This window comes from Lithobates pipiens, unplaced genomic scaffold, assembly GCF_037356315.1.
Source record: "Lithobates pipiens isolate NorthernLeopardFrog02 unplaced genomic scaffold, aLitPip1_a1.2 Scaffold_16, whole genome shotgun sequence".
In the NCBI taxonomy this organism is placed as follows: Eukaryota; Metazoa; Chordata; class Amphibia; order Anura; family Ranidae; genus Lithobates; species Lithobates pipiens.
In genome coordinates this window covers 501,826,656-501,840,711 of record NW_027507748.1, presented here as the reverse complement: position 1 = coordinate 501,840,711, position 14,056 = coordinate 501,826,656, and the positions used below count along the sequence as shown (strand labels likewise).

The 14,056-nt window shown below is 38.8% G+C and overlaps 1 protein-coding gene across 2 annotated transcripts in view; it reads right to left on the bottom strand.

Annotated features, from left to right (window-relative positions):
* KLF12 (KLF transcription factor 12) overlaps positions 1-14,056 on the bottom strand; it is a 271,940-nt gene that overhangs the window by 139,619 nt on the left and 118,265 nt on the right. The window lies entirely within an intron of this gene.

Here is a 14,056-nt window from a genome sequence, read left to right as displayed (position 1 = left end):
AGATGTATTATCCTCAGAGCTTCTGGTCATCCTGGCCAGCACTGAAACTAGCCCTGTATGCCTACTGCAGTCTCTCAGGTTGTGAAAAATGTTTGTACTAGTGTTATAGAGCAATTGTGTGAAGGAATGCTAACAATTATGGCATCATATAAAATATTGGAATCGTCAATATTATTGCTAAAACAACTTGTGTTTTTTTTTTTTTAACTTGTTTGCAGCTGAAGTGGAAGGGGTAAAAGGACTTATGCCGTGTACACACGAGCGGAATTTCCAACAGAAAAAGTCAGACGGGACCTTCAAATCGTATATTCCGATCATCTGTATGCCCAGACTTTTTACGTCGAAAAATCTGACGGACCTAGAAAGAGAACATGTTCTAAATTTTTCCGATGGAACCAATTTCTATCGAGAAAACCACTCATCTGTATGCTGTTCTGATGTACCAAAAATGACACATGCTCTGAAGCAAGTACGAGACGGAAGCTATTGGCTACTGGGTATTGAACTTCCTTTTTCTAGTCCCATCGTACATGTTGTACGTCACCGTGTTCTTGACGGTCAGACTTTGGTGTGACCATGTGTATGCAAGACAGCTTGAGCGGAATTCTGGCGGAGAAACCTTCAGAGAGTTTATTCAGATGAAAAAAAAAAAGGCTTGTGTGTACATGGCATTAGAATTTAACACAGAGGCTCCGACATCTGAGGTGCTGAAGGAGACTGGGGAGATACTGCCGACAAGTTGAAATGCATATGACAAACATTTAAGATGCATGTCAAGCTCCAATGTTTTTTTTAAATAATTTCAAGAAAAAAAACGTCATGCTAATTTTCCCAAATAAGGACTGTTTTACTAATAACAGCCTCACTTGTATTTGAGGTATGGCTACATTGACCCATATTTACCCTACTTTTTACCAACTGTTCTCAATTTCCTTGCAAACTACACCACACCAGTCTACTTCCACTATGCCCAATCATCCTTTTGCCCACTCTGTACACTCTGATGATTCTATCTGCTCCATCTCATGCCTACTCTACCTGCTCCATTTTTTGCCCTACACTACCATTTTTCCAGCTTGTGATCTACTCACACTTGTTTGAGCTTGCAAGAGGTCAGCACTGATTGCCCTAATTCCCCCTCGAATACTGCTACTCAAAGGGAATAGGATAAAGACGGTATGACCACCCTTCCATGTAATCTTTCCTCCTCCAAATGACAATCTCTCCAGTAACACAGATGGACTCAGAAACATTGGGCAGCCTCTGGCTGACATTCAGCTGTAGGTCTGGTGAGGTTGAATGCCAGGAGAATCAGGACACCTCAGCATTAAAGCACGCAAAAACTCACAGTTTAAGCAGAGCTGTTTTAAAGCATAATAAATAGTATATCAAATTAGGTCCTGACATAACTCAGATGAGTACTAGAGTTTGAGGTTTGCTAAGGTTTGATTCACACCTATGTATTTTTATTGCGTTTTGCATTTTGCAGATTTGAGCTACAGAATGTGTTCCATGGGAAACCATGTTAAATGTGCTGTAGTGCAGATCTGCAAAATGCAAAAAGCATTAAAAATGCATAGGTGTGAATCAGGCCTTATGGTCAATTATTACAATGTATGTAGTTATGGTATAGGAAGGTAGTATAGGTACATCTAGATTAACAGCTCAAGGGTTCAGCCTCTGGTAGAGTCATGAGTTTTTATTGCCTGTAGATATGGGTAGCAAGTTACTAGATTATATTGTTGCTGGTGAAGAATATTCTCTTTCAAAATGATTTTGCCTTTCCCTCTCCACAGTCATGTATTTTATCAGTGATATAAATTAAATGTATGACGCTTGTAGGCCTTTATGAAAATCTAATTTGTTCTATGGGGTTAGGTTGCATTTCCACTAATGCAAAAAGAAAGAAAAAGTAGCAATGGCACATGGTGACCAGGACAGCAGTGCTTAATAAACATGAGGGTAGTCCAATGATATATAAGAGGTAATATTCTTCCTACCTTTAGGCTGAGACCCAGTCATCCGTGTTAAGTAACCAACATCCCTGAAGACTCAGGGAAATAAGCCTTTGAAGCAGTACTGCTTCAGCTTGCATTTTTCATTCCCCCACTCATTAGTGTTCGATAGACCTCAAAGAGCTATGCTACAATCCCATTCCCACTATTTCCAGCAGCAGCAGAAGCCAGGAGGGCAAGGGGCTAGTTGGTTACCATAGCAACAGCTCAGACTCCTATGTTTTCCTTGGTGGCTTTGCAATAGAAAGACCAAAAACCCAATAGGAAGACTATTCCAAGGTTATGGCTAGTTTGTTTTGTTTAATCAATAATAATATGAGAAAGATTCATCTAAAGCATCAACTCCATTGTGTCATTAGCTACGTTCACATATGCTTATTAGTTTGTGGTCATTAGAACTGTATATGATTTTCTATAAAGTAAAATTACAGTTTTGTCATATACACAATGCAATTCTTCTTTATGAAAATTCTATGTTCATGGGACTAGCTAAAATTGAAACACAAGGAATGGGACAGCTCAAGGTAAAAATATAACCAATTATCAGCCAGGGAAGTTCTTGGTGGTTTTATAAGCAAGTTAGTTCAAATAAAAAAATAAAATAAAAAACACAAAAATGTACATAGGATTTGGGTTAGTCTGTATTTTACTGGTGGTGTGCAGTACAAACATGAATTCTGCACTGTGAGATTTCTTTCTCACATATAAACTACAAATTGTCAAACATACAAAAAAAAAAAAAGTGGTGGTTTTGGGGCACTAAATTACAGACCAGTGCTTAATTCTCACTTATTGGTTGGAATATTCTGCTCTAACATAGCCTGATTACATATCCAAATTATTCAGAGGTAATATTTCTTTAAATATGCCAAATTAAAAAAAAAAAACTGTTTTCAATTTGCTTTAAGCTACTAATTTACAAAATAGCATAGTATATATGAAATTTACACATACATGTTAACCGCACTTGTCTGGCAAAAAGATTTAAAAATGTGTTTGAAATATATTTTTTTAATATTAAAAAATTTAGTGTAACCATCTGCAAACATAAAAAAAGTACTTTTTCAGTTGAGTTTCTTTAGTATCTTGTTAATGGCCACAGAACACATTAGGTTACAAAATATAATCAAATTCTTAGCTAACCAATTCAATATTCTTGTCATTTACAGAAGCCCTGTGGGCTTTCTGTGAAGCATGTAGATTTTGCAATGATCAAGGGAAAATCATTTAAACTGAAGCGTCCAAATCACAGTGAATATGTTTATAATAAACACTGTTATGGTCCAGGGAAAATGATACCATAATTGTAAGTTCTAGAACACAAGTAATATTTAACCAACTGTTATTCACATATAACTCATAGCTAAATTCCTGTAATAGGCAGAACACCTGTGAATGTGTTCTATGACCATAAAACTGATGAAGTGCAGTTTTCCTCTTTGGATTGTTTCATTTTTAATTTTTTAATTTTTTAATTAGACCTCTCATTAAAATACACACTTTATTTGAATTGCCAGATCAGAATTACTATATCACATTATATTCAGTAAATAACTACTTCTAGTTACAAATAAATAATTGCTGCTCTTGAATTTTCTCACATGAAGGCTCCAGAACAGTGGTCATCAACCCTGTCCTCAGGGCCCACTAACAGGCCAGGTTTTATGTATTACCTTGGGGGGAGATGCAGACTAGAATACTGCAATCACTGAGCAGCAAATGATATCACCTATGAAGTATTTCAGTTATCTTGCAATCCTGGCCTGCTGGTGGGCCCTGAGGACAGGGTTGATGACCACTGCTCTAGAATACATGCCAACTTTATTTTTACATAATACATTTTTATTCAGTAGTAAGATATGAAAGAGTACAGCATATGTTCAAAACAAGGTATCCCGGTACATTATATGACAAGTTTAACCAAGATAGATGCAACAATGTGCACTACAGTTCAAACAAATACCAACGAAAGGCAGGAATAGTAAGATTATTAGAATTATGGTAGGGAAGAGGCAGTGGGGAGATTTGAGGGGAGTTGAAAAAAGGGTACACAGCAGGGTAAAGTGTGGGGCTAGGGGTTAGACTGGAGGAAGAGAGCAGTCCCTGGGAAATACAGGCAAATGTTGAGGCTAAGAATGTCCACTTAATAGTGTAGGTCAGGACATAAAGGAGTTATGGGGAGAGTCAGGATGTAGAAATGTCCAAAAGTGTGTCCATATACAAAATCCATAAACTCCTATTTATCGTGTAATTATGAGTCAAATTCTCAGTGTGCATGATATGACACTACTTACTGACCCAACTGGATATTAACAGACTAAGATGATTTTAAATAGTGGGAAATGACTACACAGGCCACTAGGAGTAAGAAATGGAGCGGTGATGTTCTACAATGAGAAAGGGGTCCAGAGAGAATGGAAATGAGGTCTATTTAAAGGAGTTGTAGATATTGAACAGGAGGTAGCTTAGTGAAATACCTATGTGAAAAATGTTAGATCAAAAGATGAGGATTAGTGGATAATCCCACCAAATATGGCACATGGTGGCCTTCCTTCTCCCCTCCTCACTTCCAACATGTCTGGGATGGAACTAATCGTTCCATATAACATGTAATAGCATTTATAACACCTGGTCAAGAATTTAAAACTCCTTTCAAGTGCTAAGATGGTTATTGTACGTTTATGCATAAGAATGAAGCTTTTAAGCACATCAGAATCCGAGTACATTGAAGTTCAAGTTTCCATTTGACCATTTGATCAAGCTTGGGGAAGGGAGGCATGTTTAAAAGCAGCAGGCCATACAGACCTTTATTAAATCAAGCAAGACACAACCAGAAAGCAGAGTCTGCACATGAAATGACTAAATTATGACTCCCCTCATAAATATAAAAACTATACATAGAAACAAAATGTTTTAAAACATTAGCAATTTTTTCCATAACTTAGCGGAAGGTGTTCTCTAGTCCGCAAATATCAACTGCGTGCTGAAAACACTACTTGTATTTAAAGTGTTTGTTACCCTAACATTTCATATTCCTGATATGAGCCTGCTGTACCATGTACTTGTATGAGAAAGTATCTTGTTCTCTTTGTATTTCATCCTTTATGTGAAATCCCTGGTGTTCTTGCCACTCCCTCTGCTTTCCTATTATAAACTGACCACTCTAAGCAGGAGAACACATCGTGGTCAGTTCTCTAGACATGCTGAGAAATCAGTCTTCTCTCCAATGATCAGACCTGTCTTGATATGTCCCCGCTGCACAGACGTTGCTTCTCCTCCCCCCAGCTCTTATGCAGCTAAGAACAAAAGGGAACTGAGGGAATGTAATCACTTACAAAAAAAGGGAAAAAAAAATATTTATAATTTTTTTTTTTTTTTTAACTATACACAAATGCCTTCTCTTTCATTTTTATTTTAAATTGAATAAGTTGTTTTACAAGGTGATGGTTCACAACCACTTTAGGTGCAGCAAAACAAGGCAACACATTGAAATTTGCATACATTTCAGAGATGTACTGAATATGTGGTTTTTTTTTCCGACATATACTTTAGCACAGCTGCAGCGGGCTAAACACTTGAAGTGCGCTCACTGTTTTCACATGTTACCTGGAATCGACCTTTAAAAAGCAGCTTGTGGACCAATTTGAAAATATTTTTGTTCCATGTTATATGTTCAGTTTTTATTTAACATTTTTTAATGAATCTGAAATTTTAAGAACTGGTTCTAAAAATGCAATGTCTACACTGGCATAAAATACTATGGTTCTATTGTCATAGAGCAGCGATGGCGAACTTTGGCACCCCAGATGTTTTGGAACTACTTTTCCCATGATGCTCAAGCTCTCTGCAGTGTAGTTGAGCATCATGGCAAAATGTAGTTCTAACACATCTGGGGTGCCAAGATTCGCCATCGCTGCTATAGAGGGTTTTTTATGTTCCCTTTTACTTACACTAGTACCACTAACCTAACTTCAGGGGCTGCTATAAGTCCATTTTGCCCTGGACAAGAAATGAGCATTGCGGCAATATAGAATAGAATAACACTATTGGAGAGGTAAAATACAACACATTATATAAAAAGGTAAAATATAAACAGGCCTTTTCACAAACTCAGAATAACTTCTGAAAATACCAGTTTGCTATTGAGGTGATACAAAGCCCAAAAGATGCAAAAGAGGTAAGCACCAATGATGTGAGAAATGCTCCATAGACTGAACCAGTTTCCAACATGATCTATTAATTGTATTACTTGGTTACTCTCAGCAAAAATTCACAAACAGCAATAAAACTACGCGACACTAAAGCAACGCCTGCACTAGATCATTCAAACAGATACAACCTCTGGAGCATGGTTGTAAAAGTCCAAGATCTTTAAACATTAAAGCCTGCAACCACATACCAGCAAAAACTTATGGCTGGTTACATTCCTACTAATAGACTTCTCAAGGGTGTACTATGCAGACTGTATAGCTGAAAGATTAACAGACACAACAGAAGAGTGTACAAGGCTAAAAAGCATCACTGACATGAGCACAAAACAATACAAACAAAAACTATTTATTATACTACCATACAAATACCGGTATATCCAATCAGATTAACAAATGTAATTAAATACAAACATCTTATACATTTATGACAGTAAAAGTATTGTACAGTGCCTTGCGAAAGTATTCGGCCCCCTTGAACTTTTCAACCTTTTGCCACATTTCAGGCTTCAAACATAAAGATATAACATTTTTATTTTTTGTGAAGAATCACCAACAAGTGGGACACAATTGTGATGTGGAACGAAATCTAATGGATTTTTGAAACTTTTTTAACTAATAAAAAAATGAAAAGTGGGGCGTGCAAAATTATTCGGCCCCCTTGCGTTAATACTTTGTAGAGCCACCTTTTGCTGCAATTACAGCTGCAGGTCGCTTGGGGTATGTCTCTATCAGTTTTGCACATCGAGAGACTGAAATTCTTGCCCATTCTTCCTTGCAAAACAGCTCGAGCTCAGTGAGGTTGGATGGAGAGCGTTTGAACAGCAGTTTTCAGCCCTTTCCACAGATTCGATTGGATTCAGGTCTGGACTTTGACTTGGCCATTCTAAAACCTGGATACTTTTATTTGTGAACCATTCCTTTGTAGATTTTGCTGTATGTTTGGGATCATTGTCTTGTTGGAAGATAAATCTCCATCCCAGTTTCAGGTCTTTTGCAGACTCCAACAGGTTTTCATCCAGAATGGTCCTGTATTTGGCTGCATCCATCTTCCCCTCAATTTTAACCATCTTCCCTGTCCCTGCTGAAGAAAAGCAGGCCCAAACCATGATGCTGCCACCACCATGTTTGACAGTGGGGATGGTGTGTTGAGGGTGATGAGCTGTGTTGCTTTTGCGCCAAACATATCGTTTTGCATTGTGGGCAAAAAGTTCGATTTTGGTTTCATCTGACCAGAGCACCTTCTTCCACATGTTTGGTGTGTCTCCCAGGTGGCTTGTGGCAAACTTTAGACGAGACTTTTTATGGATATCTTTGAGAAATGCCTTTCTTCTTGCCACTCTTCCATAAAGGCCAGATTTGTGCAGTGTACGACTGATTGTTGTCCTATGGACAGACTCTCCCACCTCAGCTGTAGTTCTCTGCAGTTCATCCAGAGTGATCATGGGCCTCTTGGCTGCATCTCTGATCAGTCTTCTTGTCTGAGCTGAAAGTTTAGAGGGACGGCCAGGTAGATTTGCAGTGGTCTGATACTCCTTCCATTTCAAAATGATCGCTTGCACAGTGCTCCTTGGGATGTTTAAAGCTTGGGAAATCTTTTTGTATCCAAATCTGGCTTTAAACTTCTCCACAACAGTATTACGGACCTGCCTGGTGTGTTCCTTGGTCTTCATGATGCTCTCTGCGCTTTCAACAGAACCCTGAGACTATCACAGAGCAGGTGCATTTATACAGAGACTTGATTACACACAGGTGGATTCTATTTATCACCAGCAGTCATTTAGGACAACATTGGATCATTCAGAGATCCTCGCTGAACTTCTGGAGTGAGTTTGCTGCACTGAAAGTAAAGGGGCCGAATAATTTTGCACGCATCACTTTTCAGTTTATTTGCTAAAAAAGTTTAAAATATCCAATATATTTCGTTCCAACTTTACAATTGTGTCCCACTTGTTGGTGATTCTTCACAAAAAATAAAAAATGTTATATCTTTATGTTTGAAGCCTGAAATGTGGCAAAAGGTTGAAAAGTTCAAGGGGGCCGAATACTTTCGCAAGACACTGTATGTCTGATTCTTCCTAAATACATTTCAAAATTGCTATTTCTGTACACCCTTAAAAGTTTAAACCCATAATCCAATGGGTCAGGCAGGGACAACTGAGCATGTGTCAATATTTGCTGATACTTCTTGTATGCTGTACCTTTTGTGAATTAAGATGTAAGAAAAAAAAAAAAAAACTTTCACCCACATCTACCAGAAAGAACGGCCATTTCCCTGCACAAATTTGCTTTTTAAATCAGTTAAAGTGAAATCCTTTACTAAATGCATATCAGCGCATATCAACATGTGGCAACGCAACACGCATTAACCCAAGCGTTTCTGGTATGAAGCCAGCCAAGATTACATCATCACTCCTCTGAGAAATTCCCTTGTACAGTTTATATTTCCTGCCATTGATTTTTGACTGCCTGTTTCTCCATTTACAGAATTCAATCACTCCATTCACTAGTGGAACACTTCAATCATTATTCCATTACTTTGGTTACCGTTTTACAAGCCTCCGTGTTCACAGTACTAAAGTAGTGAGCGATTCTGTATTGCATTTAGTTTTCAGTTTTAAGTTCTTCCTAAAACTGCTTGTGGCTACATATTCATTAAAAAGACCACATTACAATGAAAATGAGTCCTGTTATATCTGTGTATGCTATGCATGCTTTTCTAAGTAATTATACGGCCTGTGATGGCCATGGTGCAAAAACAGTGCCCTTACACCCAATACAATTTCTAAGAAAATACAGATATGTTTGTTGTAATTATCGATTTAGTGAAAAAAATATATATTTTATACATCATTAGGCATCAGTTTCCCCAATAATATGATAGTAACAGGATCATTAAAAAAAAAAAATACCCACGTCTATAGCCTTATAGTCTTTATACATTTTTTTATAGTTATTTTTGCACATAATGAGATTACATTTGAGATATCACGTTACAATATTTTATAATAAAGCATATTTAGAAATGCTAAAGAATTATATCCTACTGTTATTTTTAATATTTATGATCTGGGGGTTACACATCTATTTTAACTATTTATGCCTAGGTTTCATATGTTGGAGTGTAATATCTTGCTACAAATAAAGCAAATTCATAATGCAGTAACTCTTTACTGGATTGATGATTAGTTTACACTACTGCTCTTTCACTGGGATCTTAGATAAATCCATTCATGAGATAAAAGTTGATGTTTCTATTAAATGCCCTTAACACAGAATTTTTATTTTGGTGGGAATAATACCACATAAATTAACCTTCAAAATCCGCTTTTCTTCTATAGCATTACAGAATCAATGTGATCCAAGGGAAGAGGGGTAGCCCCGGATACCGCATATCTAAGCCATACACTCCATAAAGTTGGGCTTTATGGCAGAGTGGCCAGAAGAAAGCCATTACTTTCAGCAAAAAACAAAATAGCACGTTTTGAGTTTGCGAAAAGGCATGTGGGAGACTCCCAAAATATAAATGCGGAAGGTGCCCTGGTCTGACGAGACTAAAAGTGAACTTTCTGGCCAAAGAAAATGCTATGTCTGGCGCAAACCCAACACATCACATCTACCAAAGATCACCATCAGCAGCTGGGACTGGGAAACTGGTCAGAGTTGAGGGAAAGATGGATGGTGCTAAACACAGGATTATTCTTGAGCAAAACCTCTACCTCTACATGTGATTTGAGGCTATGAGGAGGTACACAGAGTAGGCAAGATTTGTGGAGTGCACGAATAATAGTTGTCTTGTGGATAGATTCCCCCACCATGGCCCTCTTGGCTGTTTCTCAGATTAATGCTCTCCTTGCCGGGCCTGTCAGTTTAGGTGGACAGCTACGTCTTAGTAGGTTTGCAGTTGTGCTATACTCTTTCCCATTTTTGGATGATGGATTGAACAGTGCTCCGTGAGATGTTCACAGCTTGGGATTTTTTTTTAACCTAACCCTGCTTTATAGTTCGCCACAACTTTATCCCTGAACTGTCTGGTGTGTTCCTTGGCCTTCATGATGCGGTTTGTTCCCTAAAGGTTCTCTAACAAACCTCTGAGGGCTTCACAGTATAGCTGTATTACACACAGGTGGACTCCATTTACTAATTAGGTGACTTTTGAAGGCACTAGATTTTAGTTAGGGGTATCAGAGTAAAAAAGGTCTGAAAACAAATGCACGCCACACTTTTCAGATATTTGTAAAAAAAAAATTAAAACCATTTATCATTTTTCATCCACTTCACAATTATGTGCCACTTTGTGTTGTTCTATCACATAAAATCCCAACAAAATTTACGTTTTTGGTTGTAACATGTAAATATTGAAGGAAGAAACATCAAAACCATAGCATATCTTCAAAAAATTGTATAATGTTGTACATCATGGGGATGGGATATGAACAGCTTACAGCTGGAATTAAAAAGACTGAATTAAAGCAGACCTTGCATGGCTACTGCCTAGGCTATTGTGGCAGATGTGCATTTTTTATGGGTTTCAATAAGTTTTATTCTGGGGTAAAAGACCTTGCATTTTCAAGGTTTGTTACAAGTCTTAATTTTAGAGGTTTGGTTATGGTTAAAGAGAAGTAAACTCTGCACTTCATATTGTGCTTTTCAGGTCATATAATATGTAACATTATTTTAAAAAAAAAAATGCCTAGTCTAATGTCTCCAAAAACACTCATTACTTACTGCATTTAGTAGTTTTTAATAAAATCTTCTTCTGAGATTAGGCTGCACAATCTTGGGTAATTTTTTTTTGAGTCCCCTGTGGATGTCATTTCTGCCCTTCTTTGTTTTCTCTTGCTGAAATCTCGCACATGCGAGCATGCGCTACTGAGCCTCTTTCTCGGTTGAAGTTCCTACAGCAACCAAGCAAGGAAGCTGGGAATACCTGCCCAGTCTCGCGTGTCTTCAAAGTGGTGCCGCAGAGAGTGGAACTCTCAGACACTTTATTAATATGGATTAAGCTGAGCTGAAGTTGGGCTAGAGGGTTTACAACCACTTTAAGGGTTGGTTTCATGGGATCATTTAAGGTTTAAAGTTAGTAGCAAGTTCCAGGTAATGAGCAACCTATTTTTTTATAATAAAAAAAAAAAATTTCAGGGGTAATACATTTCTTGGTGCCAAAACTGATAAACACAAACTACTCACACCAGTTTTATAAAAAGGGCATCGATGAGCCAGGTACTGTTTGTTAACTGAAAGCTCTGCTACCTCCATGTACAGCATCTCCCCAGATTTTTCTTTCACAATGCTATTTTATTGAAAAAGGTTTTTAAAACAGGAAAATCATGAGTCACAAATGGAGAAGAGCAGTAGACCAGACCATCTACATCACGTAGTAGTTCCACTCTTAACCTCCCTGGCGGTATCCCCGTGTGTGACTCGGGGTTGATTTTCTCTGCCAGGAGTGGTAACCCTGAGTCATGCTCGGGGTAACATTGCAGAGCTGCCAGCGGAGATCTTACCTTCTCCTGGCGCTCCAGCGATGTCCTCCGCTGTCCTCCCCTGTGATCGCCGGCGCGATTGCCTATGAGATCACGGCATCCGACTTCCTGGTTCCATTCCCTGCGAGCAGCAGCGGCGCATGGGAGCGGAACTGGGCAGGAATTTCAAAAAGTGAAACATAACACAAACACATACAAAGAGGTGATACACTGTAATCTGAGAGGATTACACTGTATCATCTCTTTGACTGATAAATGTACAGTGCCCCTTGCCTCCAATTTTTCCCCAATAAAACATATCTAAACATGGCATCAAAAAAGCACCACTTCGCTACAAAATTGCCTTTGGACCAGCCGAGTGACAGGGGCAGCGACACGGAGTTGCTCGCAGAACTGAGCAATAGTTAGTCGTGGGGAGATTTGTTGTCTGTCACTTGCCAGATCAGTGTCATCGGTGATGATCCTGCACCTGACCTCAGCGACGTGTGCACTTGGTGCCCTATTGACTGTGATACGGACCAGGTAGCACCGCCAAGATTCCCCTTCACTGGATCACCTGGGATGAAGGAAGATGTTGAACGTGACAACCCTCTGGCATACCTGCAATTATTCCTCACTAAGGAGGTAATTGAAAAAAACTGTCATAGAGAGAAAATCGCTACCAAGAGCAGCAATCCGCTACGCTGCATGCCAGGGTTTCCCGAAGCAGAAAGTGGAAACCGGTGACCAAAGAGGACATCTGGCAGTTTCTGGGACTCATCATTCTTCAGGGGGTGGTGGGGAAACAGCTCCAGAAATGTTACTGGACCACCAATAAATTACTGGCCACTCCGTTTTTTGGCACCGTGATGCCCACATACCGTTTTTCCCTCATCATTAAGTATTTCTACTTCACAAACAATAAAGAGTTTGATGAGGCCACGCATCCTGCACCCAAACTAAAAAAAATCTGGGAGGCATGCCAAATTATCGTGACCAATTTTCAGCAGACCTACGTGCCAGAAAGGAACGTCAGCGTGGATGAAAGTTTGATGGCCTACAAGGGACGCTTAAGCTGGATACCGTTTATTGCATCCAAAAGAGCGCGGTTTGGCATCAAATCCTACATGCTCTGCGAGTCATCCACTGCATACATCTGGAATTTGGTCATTTACACCAGTAAAAGGCACGAAGTTCAACCCCAGGTACAGCAGCTATGGAATGGCCACATCCTCTGTCCTTACACTGCTGGAGCCATTGCTGAACCAGGGATATTGTGTGACCATGGATAATTTCTACACATCTCTGGAACTGTTTGAGGTTTTGCTACAAAACAAGACTAACCGACGTGACATGCCATCTAGGTTTTCCAAGAAAAAACTCAAAAACTGAGAAATCGTTGCCTGGCAGAAGGGTGCACAATACCTCCACTTCCATGGGCCAAACAAAAGGTGGGAAAGATGTGCTGAAGCCACAAGTCGTGATAGACTATAATTGCAATATGGGAGGTGTCGACAGAGCCGATCAGGCAATGACATTTTATCCGGCTATGAGCAAACAGCAAAAAAAATATTATAAAAAGATATTCCGTCATCTTCTGGAACAATGCCTTTGGAATTCATATATTCTGTACAGAGCAAAGAGTGACAAGCCTCTTGTTCATTCTGACTTTATCTGGAAGGTGGCTGAGCAGATTTTTGTCAAACACCAGACGCCATCAGTAGCTGTGAACAGACCTGGATGACGTGCTGTTGACGTTGCTAACCCAGAACGCCTAACAGGTCGTCACTTTATGTACTACATACCGCCAACCGCAAAACAAGGCGGCACCTACTAGGATGTGTGTAGTTTGCTGTTCCAAGAGAGATAGCAATGGAAAGAAAGTCCGAAAAGAAAGTAGGTTCCATTGTCCGGATTGTGATGTCGGACTGTGTGCTGTACCTGGTTTCAAAATTTAACACACTCAGGATGTTTATTGAATTTTGTTTAACAAATTTCATTATTTTGCATTACATTATTGAATAAAATTATATTATTTATTAGATTATAATTCATGATTTTGTGTTTCAAACTATCACATCTGAGATGTCTACTAGAGTCTTGTTTGGTCAGGTTTAAGTAAGTAATTACTAAGAATTGCAGGCCTATAATAATACATAACACCAAATTTCCATGCAAAAAATTGTTCTGCTTTTGGTACAAAATTCCTGACATAATCAAACCGCCAGGGAGATTAAAAGGTAAATGGATAGAAAGTACTGTATATGTTTCAAGAATCTAAAGGGTTACGAGGCTAGATAAAAATGGTATTCAGGGCAGCACCTGAGGTCTCCCCAGATTTTTCATTAATTAGCACATGTACTTTACA